The sequence below is a fragment of the Peromyscus eremicus genome, chromosome 4 (genome assembly GCF_949786415.1).
Source record: "Peromyscus eremicus chromosome 4, PerEre_H2_v1, whole genome shotgun sequence".
NCBI classification, from domain to species: Eukaryota; Metazoa; Chordata; class Mammalia; order Rodentia; family Cricetidae; genus Peromyscus; species Peromyscus eremicus.
The window spans coordinates 52,065,869-52,080,561 of NC_081419.1; the positions used below are offsets into that span (position 1 = coordinate 52,065,869).

The 14,693-nt window shown below is 40.3% G+C and overlaps 1 protein-coding gene across 1 annotated transcript in view; it reads right to left on the reverse strand.

Annotated features, from left to right (window-relative positions):
• The window catches only part of Atf2 (activating transcription factor 2), a 91,642-nt gene extending 77,209 nt beyond the window's left edge, over positions 1-14,433 (reverse strand). The window contains 1 exon segment of the mRNA XM_059260715.1: positions 14,127-14,433. The gene's annotated coding sequence lies outside the window, so the exon portion shown is untranslated.
• Between the last annotated feature and the right edge of the window lie 260 nt (positions 14,434-14,693).

The following is a 14,693-nucleotide window of genomic DNA, read 5'->3' on the forward strand; positions in this document are numbered from 1 at the left end:
GAGAACGGCCAACATTCATAAAGGTTTCTCTCAACATGCAAGGCCAATCTGTAGGTGATAGAAGAAGAAGAAGAAGAAGAAGAAGAAGAAGAAGAAGAAGAAGAAGAAGAAGAAGAAGAAGAAGAAGAAGAAGAAGAAGAAGGAGAAAGAAGAGGAAGAAGAGGAGGAGGAGGAGGAGGAGGAGGAGGAGGAGGAGGAGGAGGAGTAGTAGGAAGGACAATCATGAATATCAGAATGGCAATGTAAGAGCAAAGAAAAATCTAAATCATTGTAATACAGGAGAGTAAACTCATTCTCTCTCTCTCTGGTTTTTCTAGACAGGGTTTCTCTGTGTAGCCCTGGCTGTCCTGGAACTCACTATGTAGACTAGGCTGTCCTCAAATTCAGAGCTCTGCTTACCTCTGCCTCATAATACTGGGATTAAAGGTGTGTACCACCACAGCAGGGCTGAGGGTAAGCTCTTACAGGCAGTATACAAAACTTACAAATGATTACATAGATGTTATGTAAGTACTGAACAAGGTGAGAGGGCTAAGAACTTGGTGGATGGTTCAGCTATCAACTATGTTAGGGAAAGAAACCAACTACGTTGATTTCCAAAGCATGATGTTCAAAAGGAAACAGATGCTCCTGTACCAGTACATTGGGAATGAGCCCCCATTATCAGGCCATGTAAGAATTTGGGAGATTTTCCTATTGCAGACTACTGGAAAGAAGGGCAACACTTTCCTTTAGGTTTCATGAAGGTTGCTTAATATGTTTAATATCTTAAAGTGGAAAACCAGAAACCAGGAAATGTCTTATTTCAAAGCTGGCAAAAAAAAAAAAAAAAAAAAAATCTGTTTTAAATACAAACTGTCCCTTATGAAGAAAGGACTCAAAGAAGATTATTTGGCAACACAAATGCAAAACTCGGCTATAAATGGGACAGCAATTCAAAGGACAGTTTTGTGGATGACCTGTATGAGTTTATTCTCCCCAAGTACAGTTCATTTTTTTTCCTGTGCTCTTCCATTGCCGTTCTGGTATTCATGATTGTCCCTTCTTCCTCACCACCTGCAGACTGGCCTTGCTTGCTCTGGGTGCTGACAATGAAACAATGCTCACATATTTCAGGCAGAGATAGGCTCCTGCAAACTATTTTGTTTTTTCAGAGAATGTTCATTTTTACAAGTGTGGCTTTAGGTTTGCCTATCTGCACACAAATGTTTATATTCTTATTTCAGCAGTTGTTCACAAAGATCTGGAACTAGCATCTTGAAACACAGCAAGGCAATTATCATCCCTTTAATGAAAATCCCTTTAATGAAAAGGCAACAAGGTTAAACTAACCAGCCAGACCTGTCCTACCAGCTTGACTTACCCATAATCATCTAGACTTTGGTAAACATTAAAAGTAACACTTGTTGAACCTCCGAAGGCACAGATGTAAGGACGCTCTCCTTCACCAATATCACCCTACCCACTTTCTGTACATTTGGACATAATTAACCTATGGGCAAGAGGCAGTGTCTCCACACAAAGGTACCAGGACTGCGAACAATAAACACTCTAATAGAGAGCCAAACACTAACAACACAGAGCTCAGGGGATAGGCATCAGTGTTAAAGAGGAACCAATCTTTTCTTGGTCACAAACTCAAGAGTCTAATATGTCCAAGAGAAGTCCTGGGTGGTATGTAGTAAGACTGTATGTAAGCAGGCGTGGGGTAAATCTACAAAGTCACAACCTTAAGTGTTGTTTATTAATGATGTCACATGAAAGCCTCCCAAACGATACTTGGTTTCTAAGCCTTCAACTTGTCTTTTTCCCCAAGTCCTCATTTTCATGCTTTCAAAAACAGAAATGCCCCTGTACTCCTCACTTATCCCAAATCTTATTTGGACACACTGCTCTGGCTTTGCAGTTTAAAATATGGATAATTTTAAATAAGACCATCACAAAGCATCCATTAATAAAGGTATAATTAATCCTCTTTTCCTATACTGTATTTCTGCTAAACTCAAAGCATGGTTTTATCAATTGTATCTTGTCCTGTGTTCAATAATGTTCTGAATTCTCCACATGCTCTGTAGTTGATAATAAAAACAATTTTCATTTAATGACTACTTCTTGCACTTTTGAAATACTATCTGAAAATACACTGTCCTGAGAGGGAGTTCCATGAGAATGAAGAAAAGAAGAAATATGAAAATTGAGAAGTTAGGTTTATAGTTATTACGAAGTAGAAAATGATCAATAAAGTATTCTTAAACACTAAGATATACTGGATCCAAATAAAATTATGTTGAAGGAATAAAAAGGAAACAAGAGTTTAGTGAAAAGGAACAATGAAAATTTCAACTACTAAGCTTAGCTTGATTTTAAAACCAGTAATAGTATTAAGTATGTTATTAGATACTTTTAAGAGTGCTGACCATATCTAAAAAACACAGAAATTATATTTTTCAGTGATTTAAACTTACGATAAGAAATTTTAAGGAGTCAATTTGTAATAGATAGAATGGTCCCTCAAAAATGGTGCCGGGCGGTGGTGGCGCACGCCTTTAATCCCAGCACTCGGGAGGCAGAGCCAGGCAGATCTCTGTGAGTTCGAGGCCAGCCTGGGCTACCAAGTGAGTTCCAGGAAAGGCGCAAAGCTACACAGAGAAACCCTGTCTTGAAAAACCAAAAAAAAAAAAATGTCCATGCTCAAAGGAGGTGGAGAGATGACTCTGCAGTTAAAAGTACTGGCTGCTCTTCAAGACCCCAGTTCAATTCCAGCACCCACATGACAGCTCACAACTGTCTTTAACTCCAGGGGATTCAACACCCTCACACCGACATGCATGCAGACAAAACACACATAAAATTAAAAAATAAAATAAAGCAGACTAGCTTTCACAATGAAAAATATATGTATTTAAAAAAATGTCTATGCTCTAATCCCTGGAACTCATGACTAGGTTATATTAAAAGAAAAGGGAACTCTGCAGGTATACAGAGATTACAGATACCAAAACCAGAATACCCTGTATCCATCATGGTAAGCTCTAGAACAGAGACCTTTTTCCATCTGGAGTAAAAGATTTAGCCAGAAAAGGAAGTCAGATGGGTTAAAAATTGAGGACCTGATCTGCCACTGCCAGAGATGGCTACAAGCATTTCAGCCTCCTCAAGCTAAGAGCAGCCCTGGGCAGGCGGGAAGCAAGGGAAGAGGGAGGGCTGTTCTACAACTGTACAGCAAACCACTTGAGTGATTTTGCAAGTGGATTCTTCCCCAGAGACTCCAAACTGCACATAACAGTGTCAACACATTGGTTTTGGCTTTAGGGCCCCAAGCATGCAATGCTATCTGGTCACTTGTAACAACATGAACAGAATTAGAGATTCTTACGTTTATGATAAGTGAAATAAGCCAACAAAGAACAAGCACTACATTCTCTTATCCATGTATAAACAACAAAATACACATTTTATAAAACTAACACCCACCCACCCTCCCTCCCTCCCTCTCTCTCTCTCTCTCTCACACACACACACACAGAGAGAGAGAGAGAGAGAGAGAGAGAGAGAGAGAGAGAGAGAGAGAAAACAGAGAGTGAATGCAATGGTGATTACCAGCCTGCAAACAGTAGGAAGGTGAAGAAAGGCTGATTACTGGGTTCTAAGCCACATGTGGATAGAAGCAAGATGCTCTTACAGATTAACGATTATGTACTATTGCTCTATAAAAGCTAGATTTTGAATGTTTCACCATACAGAAATGAGAGATGACTGAGAAGAAATTCTTAACCTATTTTAAAACACTACATAATCTATACATATATTGAAGCATCACTTTTATTATTAAATAGACTTTTCATATTTTTATGATTTAGTTAAAGTGAGGGGAATCCCAGAGGACTCAGATGAGCCAACCTAGACTTCCTGACCTACAAAGATAATTTTTATTGTCTTAGGATGCTAAGTGTATGGTAACTTGTAAGTCAGTAATGGAAAACCTTTATAGTGAACAAAAATGTTAGGGTACCAGGAGCATGGGCTTATGTTCTAACACAAGGTCATTCAAGGACAGCATAACCATATATAGGCAGGTAGTTTTCTGTAGCACAATATCCTTATAACTTCACAATTACTACAAAGTACAAGATGATCTCAGAACTATGGAAACAACAATATGTTCATAACAAACCTAAATCCATGAGTCTGAAAACATAAAGTATCTGAGTTCTTTTATATACTATGATTTCACTACAATCCTTCACATGTACTTGATGGATATCAAAAAGAATTAAGAAAATAATGTGTAAAATACAGACTAGAGCATGAACTCAAACAGTATTAAGTTTATGTAAGTTATACTGCATTTTACTTTGACTTTAAATGCATTTTCCTAATGCTTAATACTAAACCATACTTTATACCAATACTAAATACTTAATATTAAATACTGAATCATACTTAATACTAAATCATACTTTACATTTATGCCTAGAAACTGAACACTACACATTTAATGCCAAAATCTTCTGAGAGTTAAAACTGATCTTTAGTCTGTGGATTTGATATCATCCTTGTGTATACTGATGGAATGCTTAGCTCATCAATGGAGGGAAATGAAACTCTTCAAAAGTGAGAAATGTATTCCCAACCTCAGCGAGGGAAGCAGTAGTTTTTAATTTTTTCTCTACTCATAGCATACAACACGTTTTCCAGGCATATCATTATCAACAGCATACTGAAGCTTTGATCTCAGAGATGATGAGATGCATAAAGCACACAATAAATGAGTATGTCAATAGTAAGATCAGTTCAATATCACAAAAATATTCTTTCATTTAAAAAAAAAAAGTAATACTGAACACAATGCCTTTAATCCCAACAATCAGGAGGCAGAGAAAGGCAGATCTCTAGGAAGGCAAAGCCAGCCTGGCCTACACAGTGAATTCCAGGCTATGCAGAGCTACATATCTCAAAAGAAAAAAAAAAAAATCCAAAAACAAAATAGCTTATTCTTTTGGGCTTTGTTTGGTTTTGTTTTTCAAGACAGAGTTTTTCTGTGTAGCTCTGGCTATCCTGGAACTTGCTCTTTGGACCAGGCCTGCCTCTGCCTCCCAAGTGCTGAGATTAAAGGCTTGTACCACTACCACCTGGCAAATTAATTTACTTTTAAAGTTAAATTTTATTTTAAATTATTCCCAGACCACTGATGCCTAGGTTAAGTAGGCAAGCTGATGTTTCTCAGAACTCATAGACTAAAAGTGACAAATATACAAAGTAGTAGATTAAGTTTTACTAAAAACATGGTTTTAGATTTTAACAGAGTAAGTTATATGATATAATGTTTACAATATTACTTTTGCTCAAAATATATGAATAAAATATACTTGCTGCCTTCTCTTCACTAAAATTTTAGTTTTTTAACACAAAATGTTTAGGGGCCAGGAGTGGTGGCATACACCTTTTTTTTTTTTTTTTTAAATAATTTTTTATTTTTTCTGGAGCTAAGGACTGAACCCAGGGCCTTGCACTTGCCAGGCAAGTGCTCTACCACTGAGCTAAATCCCCAACCCCTGGCATACACCTTTTATCTCAGCACTTGGGAGACAGAGGAAAGGCTCTCTCTAATGAGTTGTAGACCAGCTAAGGCTACCTTTTGTTTTGAAGGTAAACTCTCATGACCTAGGCTGGTATATAGCCAAGAATAACCTTAAACTTTAGCTCTTCCTGCCTCTGCTTTCCCACTACTGAGATCACATACCTGTGCGGCAATGTCTGGTTTATGCAGTGCCAAAGATTAAACCTTGACCTTTATGTATGAGAACTAGAAATTCACACTTGAAGAACTATGATTTGGGAGCTGGGAAGATGGCTCAGTGGGTAAAGTGTTTGCTGTGCAAGCATGCGGACCTGAGGTCAGATCCCCAACACTCCTGTAAAAAGCCAGGAGTGGCGGCACTCATCATGACCCTAGCACCAAAGACAAGTGGATCCTGGTAGCTCACTAAACAATCATTCTAGTCAAAAGAGTGAACTTCAAGTTCAGAAAGAGACCTTGCATCAAAAAATAAGGTAGAGAAAAGGTTGAAGGAAATATCCTTATATGTACCCATGCACACAAACATATACCACATACATGTAAACACACCAAAAAGAAAAGAAAATTAGAATTATCTGTGAGCTGGAGAAATGGCTGTCAGCACAGTACTTGACACACAAGCATGAGGACCTGGGTTTGATCCCTAGTTCCCACATACAAGCCAGGCCAAGGAGAGAGATGTGAATTTGTAACCACAGCGCTGGCATAGAGGAGTCAGGTGGATCGCTAGAATCCATTCGCCAGCTAGCCTTGCTGAATGCATGAGCTCCAGGTTTAGTGAGACTCCACTTCAAAAATAAATGTGGATAACTGAATGGGTAAAGGTATTCACTGTCCAAGCATGACAACCTGAGTGTGAACCTTGGAACCCATGCAAAGATGGAGAGAGAGAGAACTGATTCCATAGAATTGTCCTCCAATCTCTACACTCATGTATGCCCACAAATACACATCATGCACATGCACAAGCACATACACATAACAACAACAAATAAAAACTTTAAAAAATAAGGTAGAGACTAATTCAGGCAAACACTCGTAATTATGCCAGGCCTCCACACATGCGCACACATGTGAATGTACAACCATAGAGACACGCACACACCCTCATGGATGTGCAGGTACACCACACACACAGTTTTAAAAATTACACTTAGTCAATCATCATCAGTAGTGAGAACTCACTAATAACTTTTCATTACAAAGAGGAAAAATACAGGTTACATATAATTCCTATTACAATAACAGTAAGTTTACTTCTTTCTCTTCAAAGTATGTTGAAGTTTAAGAAAGTGAAAGGAAAATCCCCAACCCAATATCTGTATTTCACCATTAAAACACACCTAACAAATGGCACAAAGACACCAGCAACTTGCAACATGGTAACTGAGAATTGATGATATAACTATGTTAGCTGAATTCTTGGTAAAAACTTCAAAAGAACAAATAATTAGAACTGTGTCTTTTGTTTGGTTGGTTGGTTGGTTTTGGGTTTTTTTGTTTTTTCAAGACAGAGCTTCTTTGTGTAGCTCTGGCTGTCCTGGAACTCACTAGGTAGACCAGGCTGGTCTAGAATTCAGAGAGCCATCTACCTCTGCTGCCTGAGAGCTGGGATTAAAGGCATGCCACCACCACCTGGCAAACTGTGGTATTTTTTAATTTCATCAGAAAATGATACAAAAGGTCTCACTAGAATGTTGATGGTGGGATTAGTGAAAATTATAGCATCAATTTTTATAATCTCAAAATATGTATATGGTACACTACTACACGAAAAGGAAAGTCTGACTTAGGGCAAGGGTGCATAGGGAACAAAATGAAGCTCTCTGAAATAGGCTTATGGAAACTCTAAGGTAGTAATTTCTAACACAAATTATAAATTCCTAGGAAAAAAATCCAAATTTGTTGCCAAAGCTACCAAAGAAATGCCTATTGTATTTTCTGCAAGTCATATCATAAGCATGCCTGAAAGGACTGTAGGAGATGAGAATTTCTGAATGAACTTCAACAGTAATCACTTTACCATTCATTGAGTACTCGAAAGTCCCTGACACAGAGTGCTGATACTCTTCAAATGCTTACAAGGATAAGGGTTATTCTCCTTACAGAAAATAAATAATCTGCCTAAGCAAATCATGGCTCACAAGTAGATTCATGACAATTTGGGTCCTAATAACCACTCTAAAACTATATTCACTGTGCAGAAGAATATATGGAAGAAAATTAAGTAATTCCTTGAAATCATAATTCAGAAAGTAGCTCATAAATTAAAGCTAATCAATGTGAAAAGTGCACAAAAACTAAGCACTGATGTTATTAGGCTGTCATAAGTTTCAGTAAACTTTAAGAGAAACAAACAAGGAAGTGGCAGAAAATATGAAATAGATATGTGTAAATAGATACTTGTTCCAGTACATAAGGGATTGTTCAGTAACTATAAAATTATGGTCAACTATATGACTTTGAAACTACTAAACAATACAACTTATTTCCATTAATAATTCCCAATCAAGTAACCACATCATAATTATCAATTATAACCACAAAGTTAGCAAAATGATGGCAAAGCTAGTACATTCACACTAAAATGCCAGTGTGAGCCTGCTTAACTCTTTTCTGGGAAAAAGTGAAAGTCTCTGCAACTCCACAAATACTTATATCCTCTGATAAGTAATTCCACTGAGTTTATTATCTTATGGAACCAACTCAAAGGAAGAAAAAGGTATCAAATACTGCAAAGTTTATACTATACAACAGAAAAATATGCTCATTAAATCAATGTTAAAATCAGAGAAGAAAAAAAAGCAGCACAGCATAGCCACCTTCAGCAATACCCATGAGGCAGAGGCACACAGATTTCTCTGAGTCAGAATCCAGCCCAGTTTAAATAGCAAGTTCCAGGATAGTTAGTGTTACACAGTGAGACCCTGTCTTCAAAATTAAATAAACAAACTTATTAAAAATTAGATGGACTTCCAGGCGGTGGTGGTGCACACCTTTAATCCCAGCACTCAAGAGACAGAGGCAGGCAGATCTCTGAGTTCAAGGTAAGCCTGGTCTACAGAGCGATTACAGGACAGCCAGGACTACACAGAGAAACCCTGTCCTGAGAAAACTTAAAAAAAAAAAATCGATAGATAGATAGACAGACAGACAGACAGACAGATAAATTGGCTGGGCAAGGTGGCTGATGCCTGTAATCCCAGGACTTGGGAGGCTGATGCAGGAGGACTATCATGGGTCTGAGGCCATCATGAGTTCCAGGTCAGCCTGGACTACAGAGTGACATCCTATCTCAAATAAATAAAATTAAAAAAAAAGCATTTTTTCCATTCAGGCATTTAATACCAAGAAATTTACAAGTGGCTTAAGTGAAATGTTAACTGTACATAATCATCTAACATCAGAAAATCTATGTAATAGAAAACTACAGTGTTAGGAAAGATAAAACTGAATGGGTAAAGGTAGAAAACCGGGATGCAAAAGTTTAGAACCAATTACAAAAATGAAAACATTTTAGAGAACATACTTAAACATTGAAGGTGGCCCATGCCTTAAATCCCAGCACTCAGGAGGCCAAGGCAGGCAGATCTGAGTCTGAGGCCAGCCTGGTCTACAGAGTGAGTTCCAGGACAACCAGGGCTACACAGAGAAACTGTCTCAAAAAAAAAAAGGCAAATGGTACAGGTGAAGTTAACCATATACTACTAAAATAAGTCAAGTCTGTCTGTCCATTTGCCAAGTACAATTATTCTGTTTCTCTAAGAACCTTGTCAAGGATCTCACAGTAACAAGTCATTCACTACTATATTCTAGTTTTTTATTTCTTGGATATGAATGGGGGAACGGTTGAGAATTACTGGTTAAGATATGGACCTGTGTTGTATGATATTTTGTTTGTGTTCTGACAAATAAAGCTTGCCTGGAGATCAGAGGGTAGAGCTAGCAACTAGTTAACCATAGAGGCCAGGCAGTGGTGGCACACTCCTTTAATCCCAGTACTTGGAAGGAGGAAGCAGGAAGATCAGGAGTTTAAGGCCACCTTATGCCACATGAGATTGAACCAGTCTAAAAGAGAAACAGAGCCAGGCTGTGGTGGCTCACACCATTGATCCCAGCACTTGGGAGGTGGAGACAGAAATATAATGCAGGTGGAGGCAAGATCTAGGCCCCCACTACCATTCAGACTAAGGATTCATAGAGACAGGATCCTGCCCCATACGGTCTGAAATTTCATAGAGGAAAGAAATCTTTGATGGCTGGCTGCTCTGCTTCTCTGATCTTTCAGCTTTTACCCTCAATATATGACTATGTGTTTTTATTGTTAAGACTAATTAGGGTTGTGCTTCAGATCTCAGTAAGTCGCCTACACCCCCAAAATATATTCACAACCCTTTTGCCCCATCCCCAAAAGGAGCAAGAGGAGGAAGAGAAGAAATAGAAATAATAATTATTTTAGGGGAGTGAGTTGGTTCAGTCAGCAAAGCACTTGCTGTACAAATCTGATAACCTGAGTTCAATACCTATAACTCATCTAATGTGGAAAGAAAGAAATGCCTCCATAAAGTTGTTCTGATTGCCACACCCAAGTCATGGCATGTATGCACCAATATAAACATATTATACATATACTCAATAATAAATAAAATGAAAATTTAAAACCCTTTACAATGATTACCAAAAAGAACAAAGTAAGCATCGTAGAATCTATCTTAAATTGAAAATATACCAGTTTTAGGTTTGTCAATAAAAGTCAATGAGGCCGGGCGGTGGTGGCGCACGCCTTTAATCCCAGCACTCGGGAGGCAGAGCCAGGTGGATCTCTGTGAGTTTGAGGCCAGCCTGGGCTACCAAGTGAGTCCCAGGAAAGGCGCAAAGCTATACAGAGAAACCCTGTCTCGAAAAACCAAAAAAAAAAAAAAAAAAAAAAAAAAAAAGCCAATGAGGAGAAGACATATACATCACACAAATATTTATAATTTGTGTATTTCAGTTATGTAATACAAAACACAAATTTACAATTACCATGGTCTTAAAGTGTCATGATATTCCTCCATTTTCTATGAAATGATACCTTATTTTACCTTTGAGAAACAGAACAAAGGAAGTGTTTTTCTAGGATTTTTCCCCCACAGACAGAAATAGCGATAACCACTACTGCTTCAACATTAGAGTTCCATATAGGGCTAATGAGATGGTTCAGTGGGTAAAGTACTTGCCATCAAGCCATTGATGATCAGGGCTCCATCCTCAGAACCCAGGAGGTGGAAAGAGAACACTTACTCCTCAAAGTTGTCCTTTGACTTCCATACATATGTCATCACCTACACCGATAGGAAGGCCGACAGGCAGGCAGACACACACACTACATAAGTGTAAAAATAAAAACAAACTACATACAGAGGGGTTGGGGATGTACAGCTCAATAGCAAAGAGCTTTCCTAGCAAGGGTAGAAAAGCAAACCAAGGGCTGAGAGGTGGCTCGGCAGTTGGGAGTAGCTGCTGTTATTGCAGAGGACCTGGGACAGGTTCCCAGCACCCACATGGTGGCTCACAACAATCTGTAACTCTAGTTTCAGGGAGGCAGGATTTCAGATGTCCTCTAAGGGCACTGCACACAAATGGTGCACATACATATATGCAAGCAAAACACAGAATAAAAATAAGTAAAACTTCTAAAAAATACACAGAACATATAGCATCTCAGGCAAATTTTTAGTATAAAGAAATGGTTGTGAATGTAAGATAAACACAAAAATGTTAAACTATTGACTACATAACAATGGTAGGTGGTTTTTCTAGGCTACAAGTTAATACAAGGAGTAGTACAAGTACTACCTGTACTCATTTTCACAGGGGTCAGGTGAATTATCCAATTACTTTCACGGAATCCTAATCAAGGAGTGTTCCAACAAAAAAATTGTTTTAAATATGAAAGACTTAATTACCTTTCTAAGGGCATTTCAACAAGAGTAACAAAAGAAAGTAATACCAGTTCCCAGACACACATATCATATAGGAAGAAAGAGCCCAAAGGCAAAAATGAGTGGAGTCAGCATGTATGGTAGAGCTGTTTACCAGATTTAGCCAGATAATTGATTAGGAGAGTACAGATAAATAATAAGAACTCAAGTCTTCAAGATATTTTAAAAGTGGGGAAAAAAAACCTAGATGTCTTGATTTAATGTTAGTCATGAGATAGTTAATGGATGATCTAATTTCAAAACAATGCAGCTTTAAAATTTTAAATACCCATCAAAGCACCCCTCCAATTATTTGTTAAAGAGCTGACATGATAACCAGTTCCTACCACTACCTTAGTTTAACAGTGCTTTTCCAAATAGAAAATAAATGTAGGAGTTTCTAGGTAGCACATTTGATAATAAAGTGCTCCAACTACAAAATAAAGAGCCTAGTAATGTTAAAGGGATTTCCAGGTAACCTACAGGAAGTTTTTAGTACCTTATATCAAAAATAAAAGACAAGGCCCCTGAAAGCGCCTCTCTAGAAATTATAGATACCAAAGAACTGCCGGGTGTGGCGGCTCATAAATTTAATCCCAGCATTTAGGGGGCAGAGGCAGGAAGACTTCAGAGTTCTGGTCTACAAAGTGAGTTCCAGGACAGCCAAGAGCTAACTGCACCCCCCTCTTCTCCCCGACAAAGATACCAAAGAATTAAGTTCTAAATGAGCACAATATTACATTTTAAACAGTTTTTCAAAACTTAATGGTAAGTTAAAAGTGAGACTGAAAAACAGCTTAGGAGAGCAGCATATACACTGTGAATCTGAGAGATTTTTAAAAATTATTTTTAAGATATAGAAGCTTAATTATAACTCAACCTAAGATCCACAAAGTTGCCGGGCTGTGGAGGTGCACACCTTTAATCCCAGCATTCCAGAGGCAGGCAGGTGGATCTCTGAGTTACAGGCCAGCCTGGTCTACAGAGGGAGTTCCAGGACAACCAAGGCTACACACAGAGAAACCCTGTCTCGAAAAGTAAAAAGTGTGTGTTGGGGGTGGGGGGGGGGGAAATCCATGAATTTGTTTTCTTGACTTATACAGGATACATTTCTACCATACTCTACGAAATATTCCTATACGTTTGGGAAAAGTTTATTGCAGGGGATTCTTCAAGTAGGTTTAGCAAACTTAAATACAAGATTCCTACTGTGTCTCTATTTCAGGAAATTATCTGGACTTACTTGTTTTAAAACAGGCTTTTATAAAGTCTTACTTTCCAATTTTGGTGCAATAGACCAAGGCCATTTGGCTCCGAAGGAGTATTCCTGAAATGGTTGTTACTGACAATGGCAATTCCAGGGGCTAAGAATTTCTTCAACTAGGAAAAAGAGGGCTCAGAGGACAGTCAGTGTTTGGTCTGATTTCAAATATAGCATTACATGCATGAGGTGTGAATATCTCCATAATGTATAATCCCTAAGAAACTGTGACTTCAACAAGGTATCTAGGTATCAGTCAACAGGCCTAAGGGTCTATTATGAGTAATCCCTTTTACTCCATTATATTGACTCGATCTCCTCAGTTTCAAGACTCCCCATTAAGAAGAGACAATTGTATATTACCCAGACGCATAAAAACAGTCCCCAGCTCCTCCTAGGTCTGGCTCAATGAACCAGCACTACGTAGAAACACAAATAGAGACAGGCACAGGCAGACAGACAGACAGACACATAATATACACAAAACCCCCAAAACACACTATTCTCTCTCCCTTGTCCCTAGGGTATTGATAAAAGGAACAGATTATTTCCCTACAGAAGCTCTGCACAACACCCATCGAGGTTAAAAGTATATATATATATATATATATATATATATATATATATATATATATATATATATATGGGGGAAATAGCAGAATCAATGCACCCACACCTCAGCCCCGCCCCACCTGGAAAAAGTGGGGGGTGGCGGGAGTGTGAGGGTGGCAGAAAGGACAGAAAAGGCCGAGACCTCCAGCTTCCAGGTTCTCCATACCATTGGCTCCATCACGTTCCACCGAAGCCAGGGACCCCCGCTAGATTTTTTTTAGCCACGCTTTCCCATCCTTCTCCACCGCACCATCCCAAACGCCGCGGTCCTCGATTGCCTGAGTCCTGGGTGGGGAGCCCAGCGTGGGCCCTCTTGCGGCTCGATCAAGGACTTGAGGCGGGGGTCTCCCCGTCAGCTGGGCGGATCCGAAGAGCGCCCCGGGGACCTCTCAAGTGACCACACAAGAGGATGGTAAATCGGAGGGAGGGGTCTGAGAGGAGCCGTTATTCCTTTTCGCTCAGGCTTGGGAAAGCGCGCCGAGGGAGGGGCCGACGCTGCAGCCGCGTTACCTAACGGTCCGGTCGGTCCGCCAGGCCAGAGGCGGCGGCGCGGCCACAGCGGTCCGGAGGGCTGGGGTCCGCAGCAGGGGCGCCAGGGGGTGGGAGGCGGGGGGTGGGGACTAGAGGCAGAGACGTCGCCATGTTAGCGCCTTCTTCCTCTGCATCCCTAACAGCCTGCAAGACTGCGGCCCTTTCCACCACTACTCACCTTTCCAGGTCTCTAATTCATGGTCCTTTCAACCACCCGGGAGCCCGGAGCCCAGCCGTGTTTACAAACTAGCCCCGGAGGAAAGGGCTGAATCGCACTTTAAAGGCCACGGGCTCCCACAGGCTTCCGTCCTCTCTCGCGAGATCCGACTGACAAGCCTTTTCCCCGCCCCGCTCCCGGCATCCCCGCCGCTTTCTTCTCGCGCCCCGCCCCTTCGCGCACACGCCCCTTCCTGCTTTCTATCAAGGGGGCAGGTCAGGTGACGCCGTCGTGCTTAAGAAAAAGGGCGGGTCTTCGGGAGGGCGGGGACGAGGGGGCGGGAACCAAAGCACACTCGGACGCTATTGATTGGACAAAGAGCACGAAAGGCGGGAAGCGGTTCCAAGGGGCGTGACCAAAGCCCAAGGACCGTTGTTTCGGTAACCAGGGAACTGCGGAACGCTGTGATTGGCAGCCAGCGGGAGGCGGGCACGGGATCTGGGGCGCGCGCGCAGGTGCAGGTGCAGGGAGCCGGGAGGGCGTGGGCGGTGAGAGAGAAGAAAGGTGAGGTCTAGGGAGAGGCTAAAG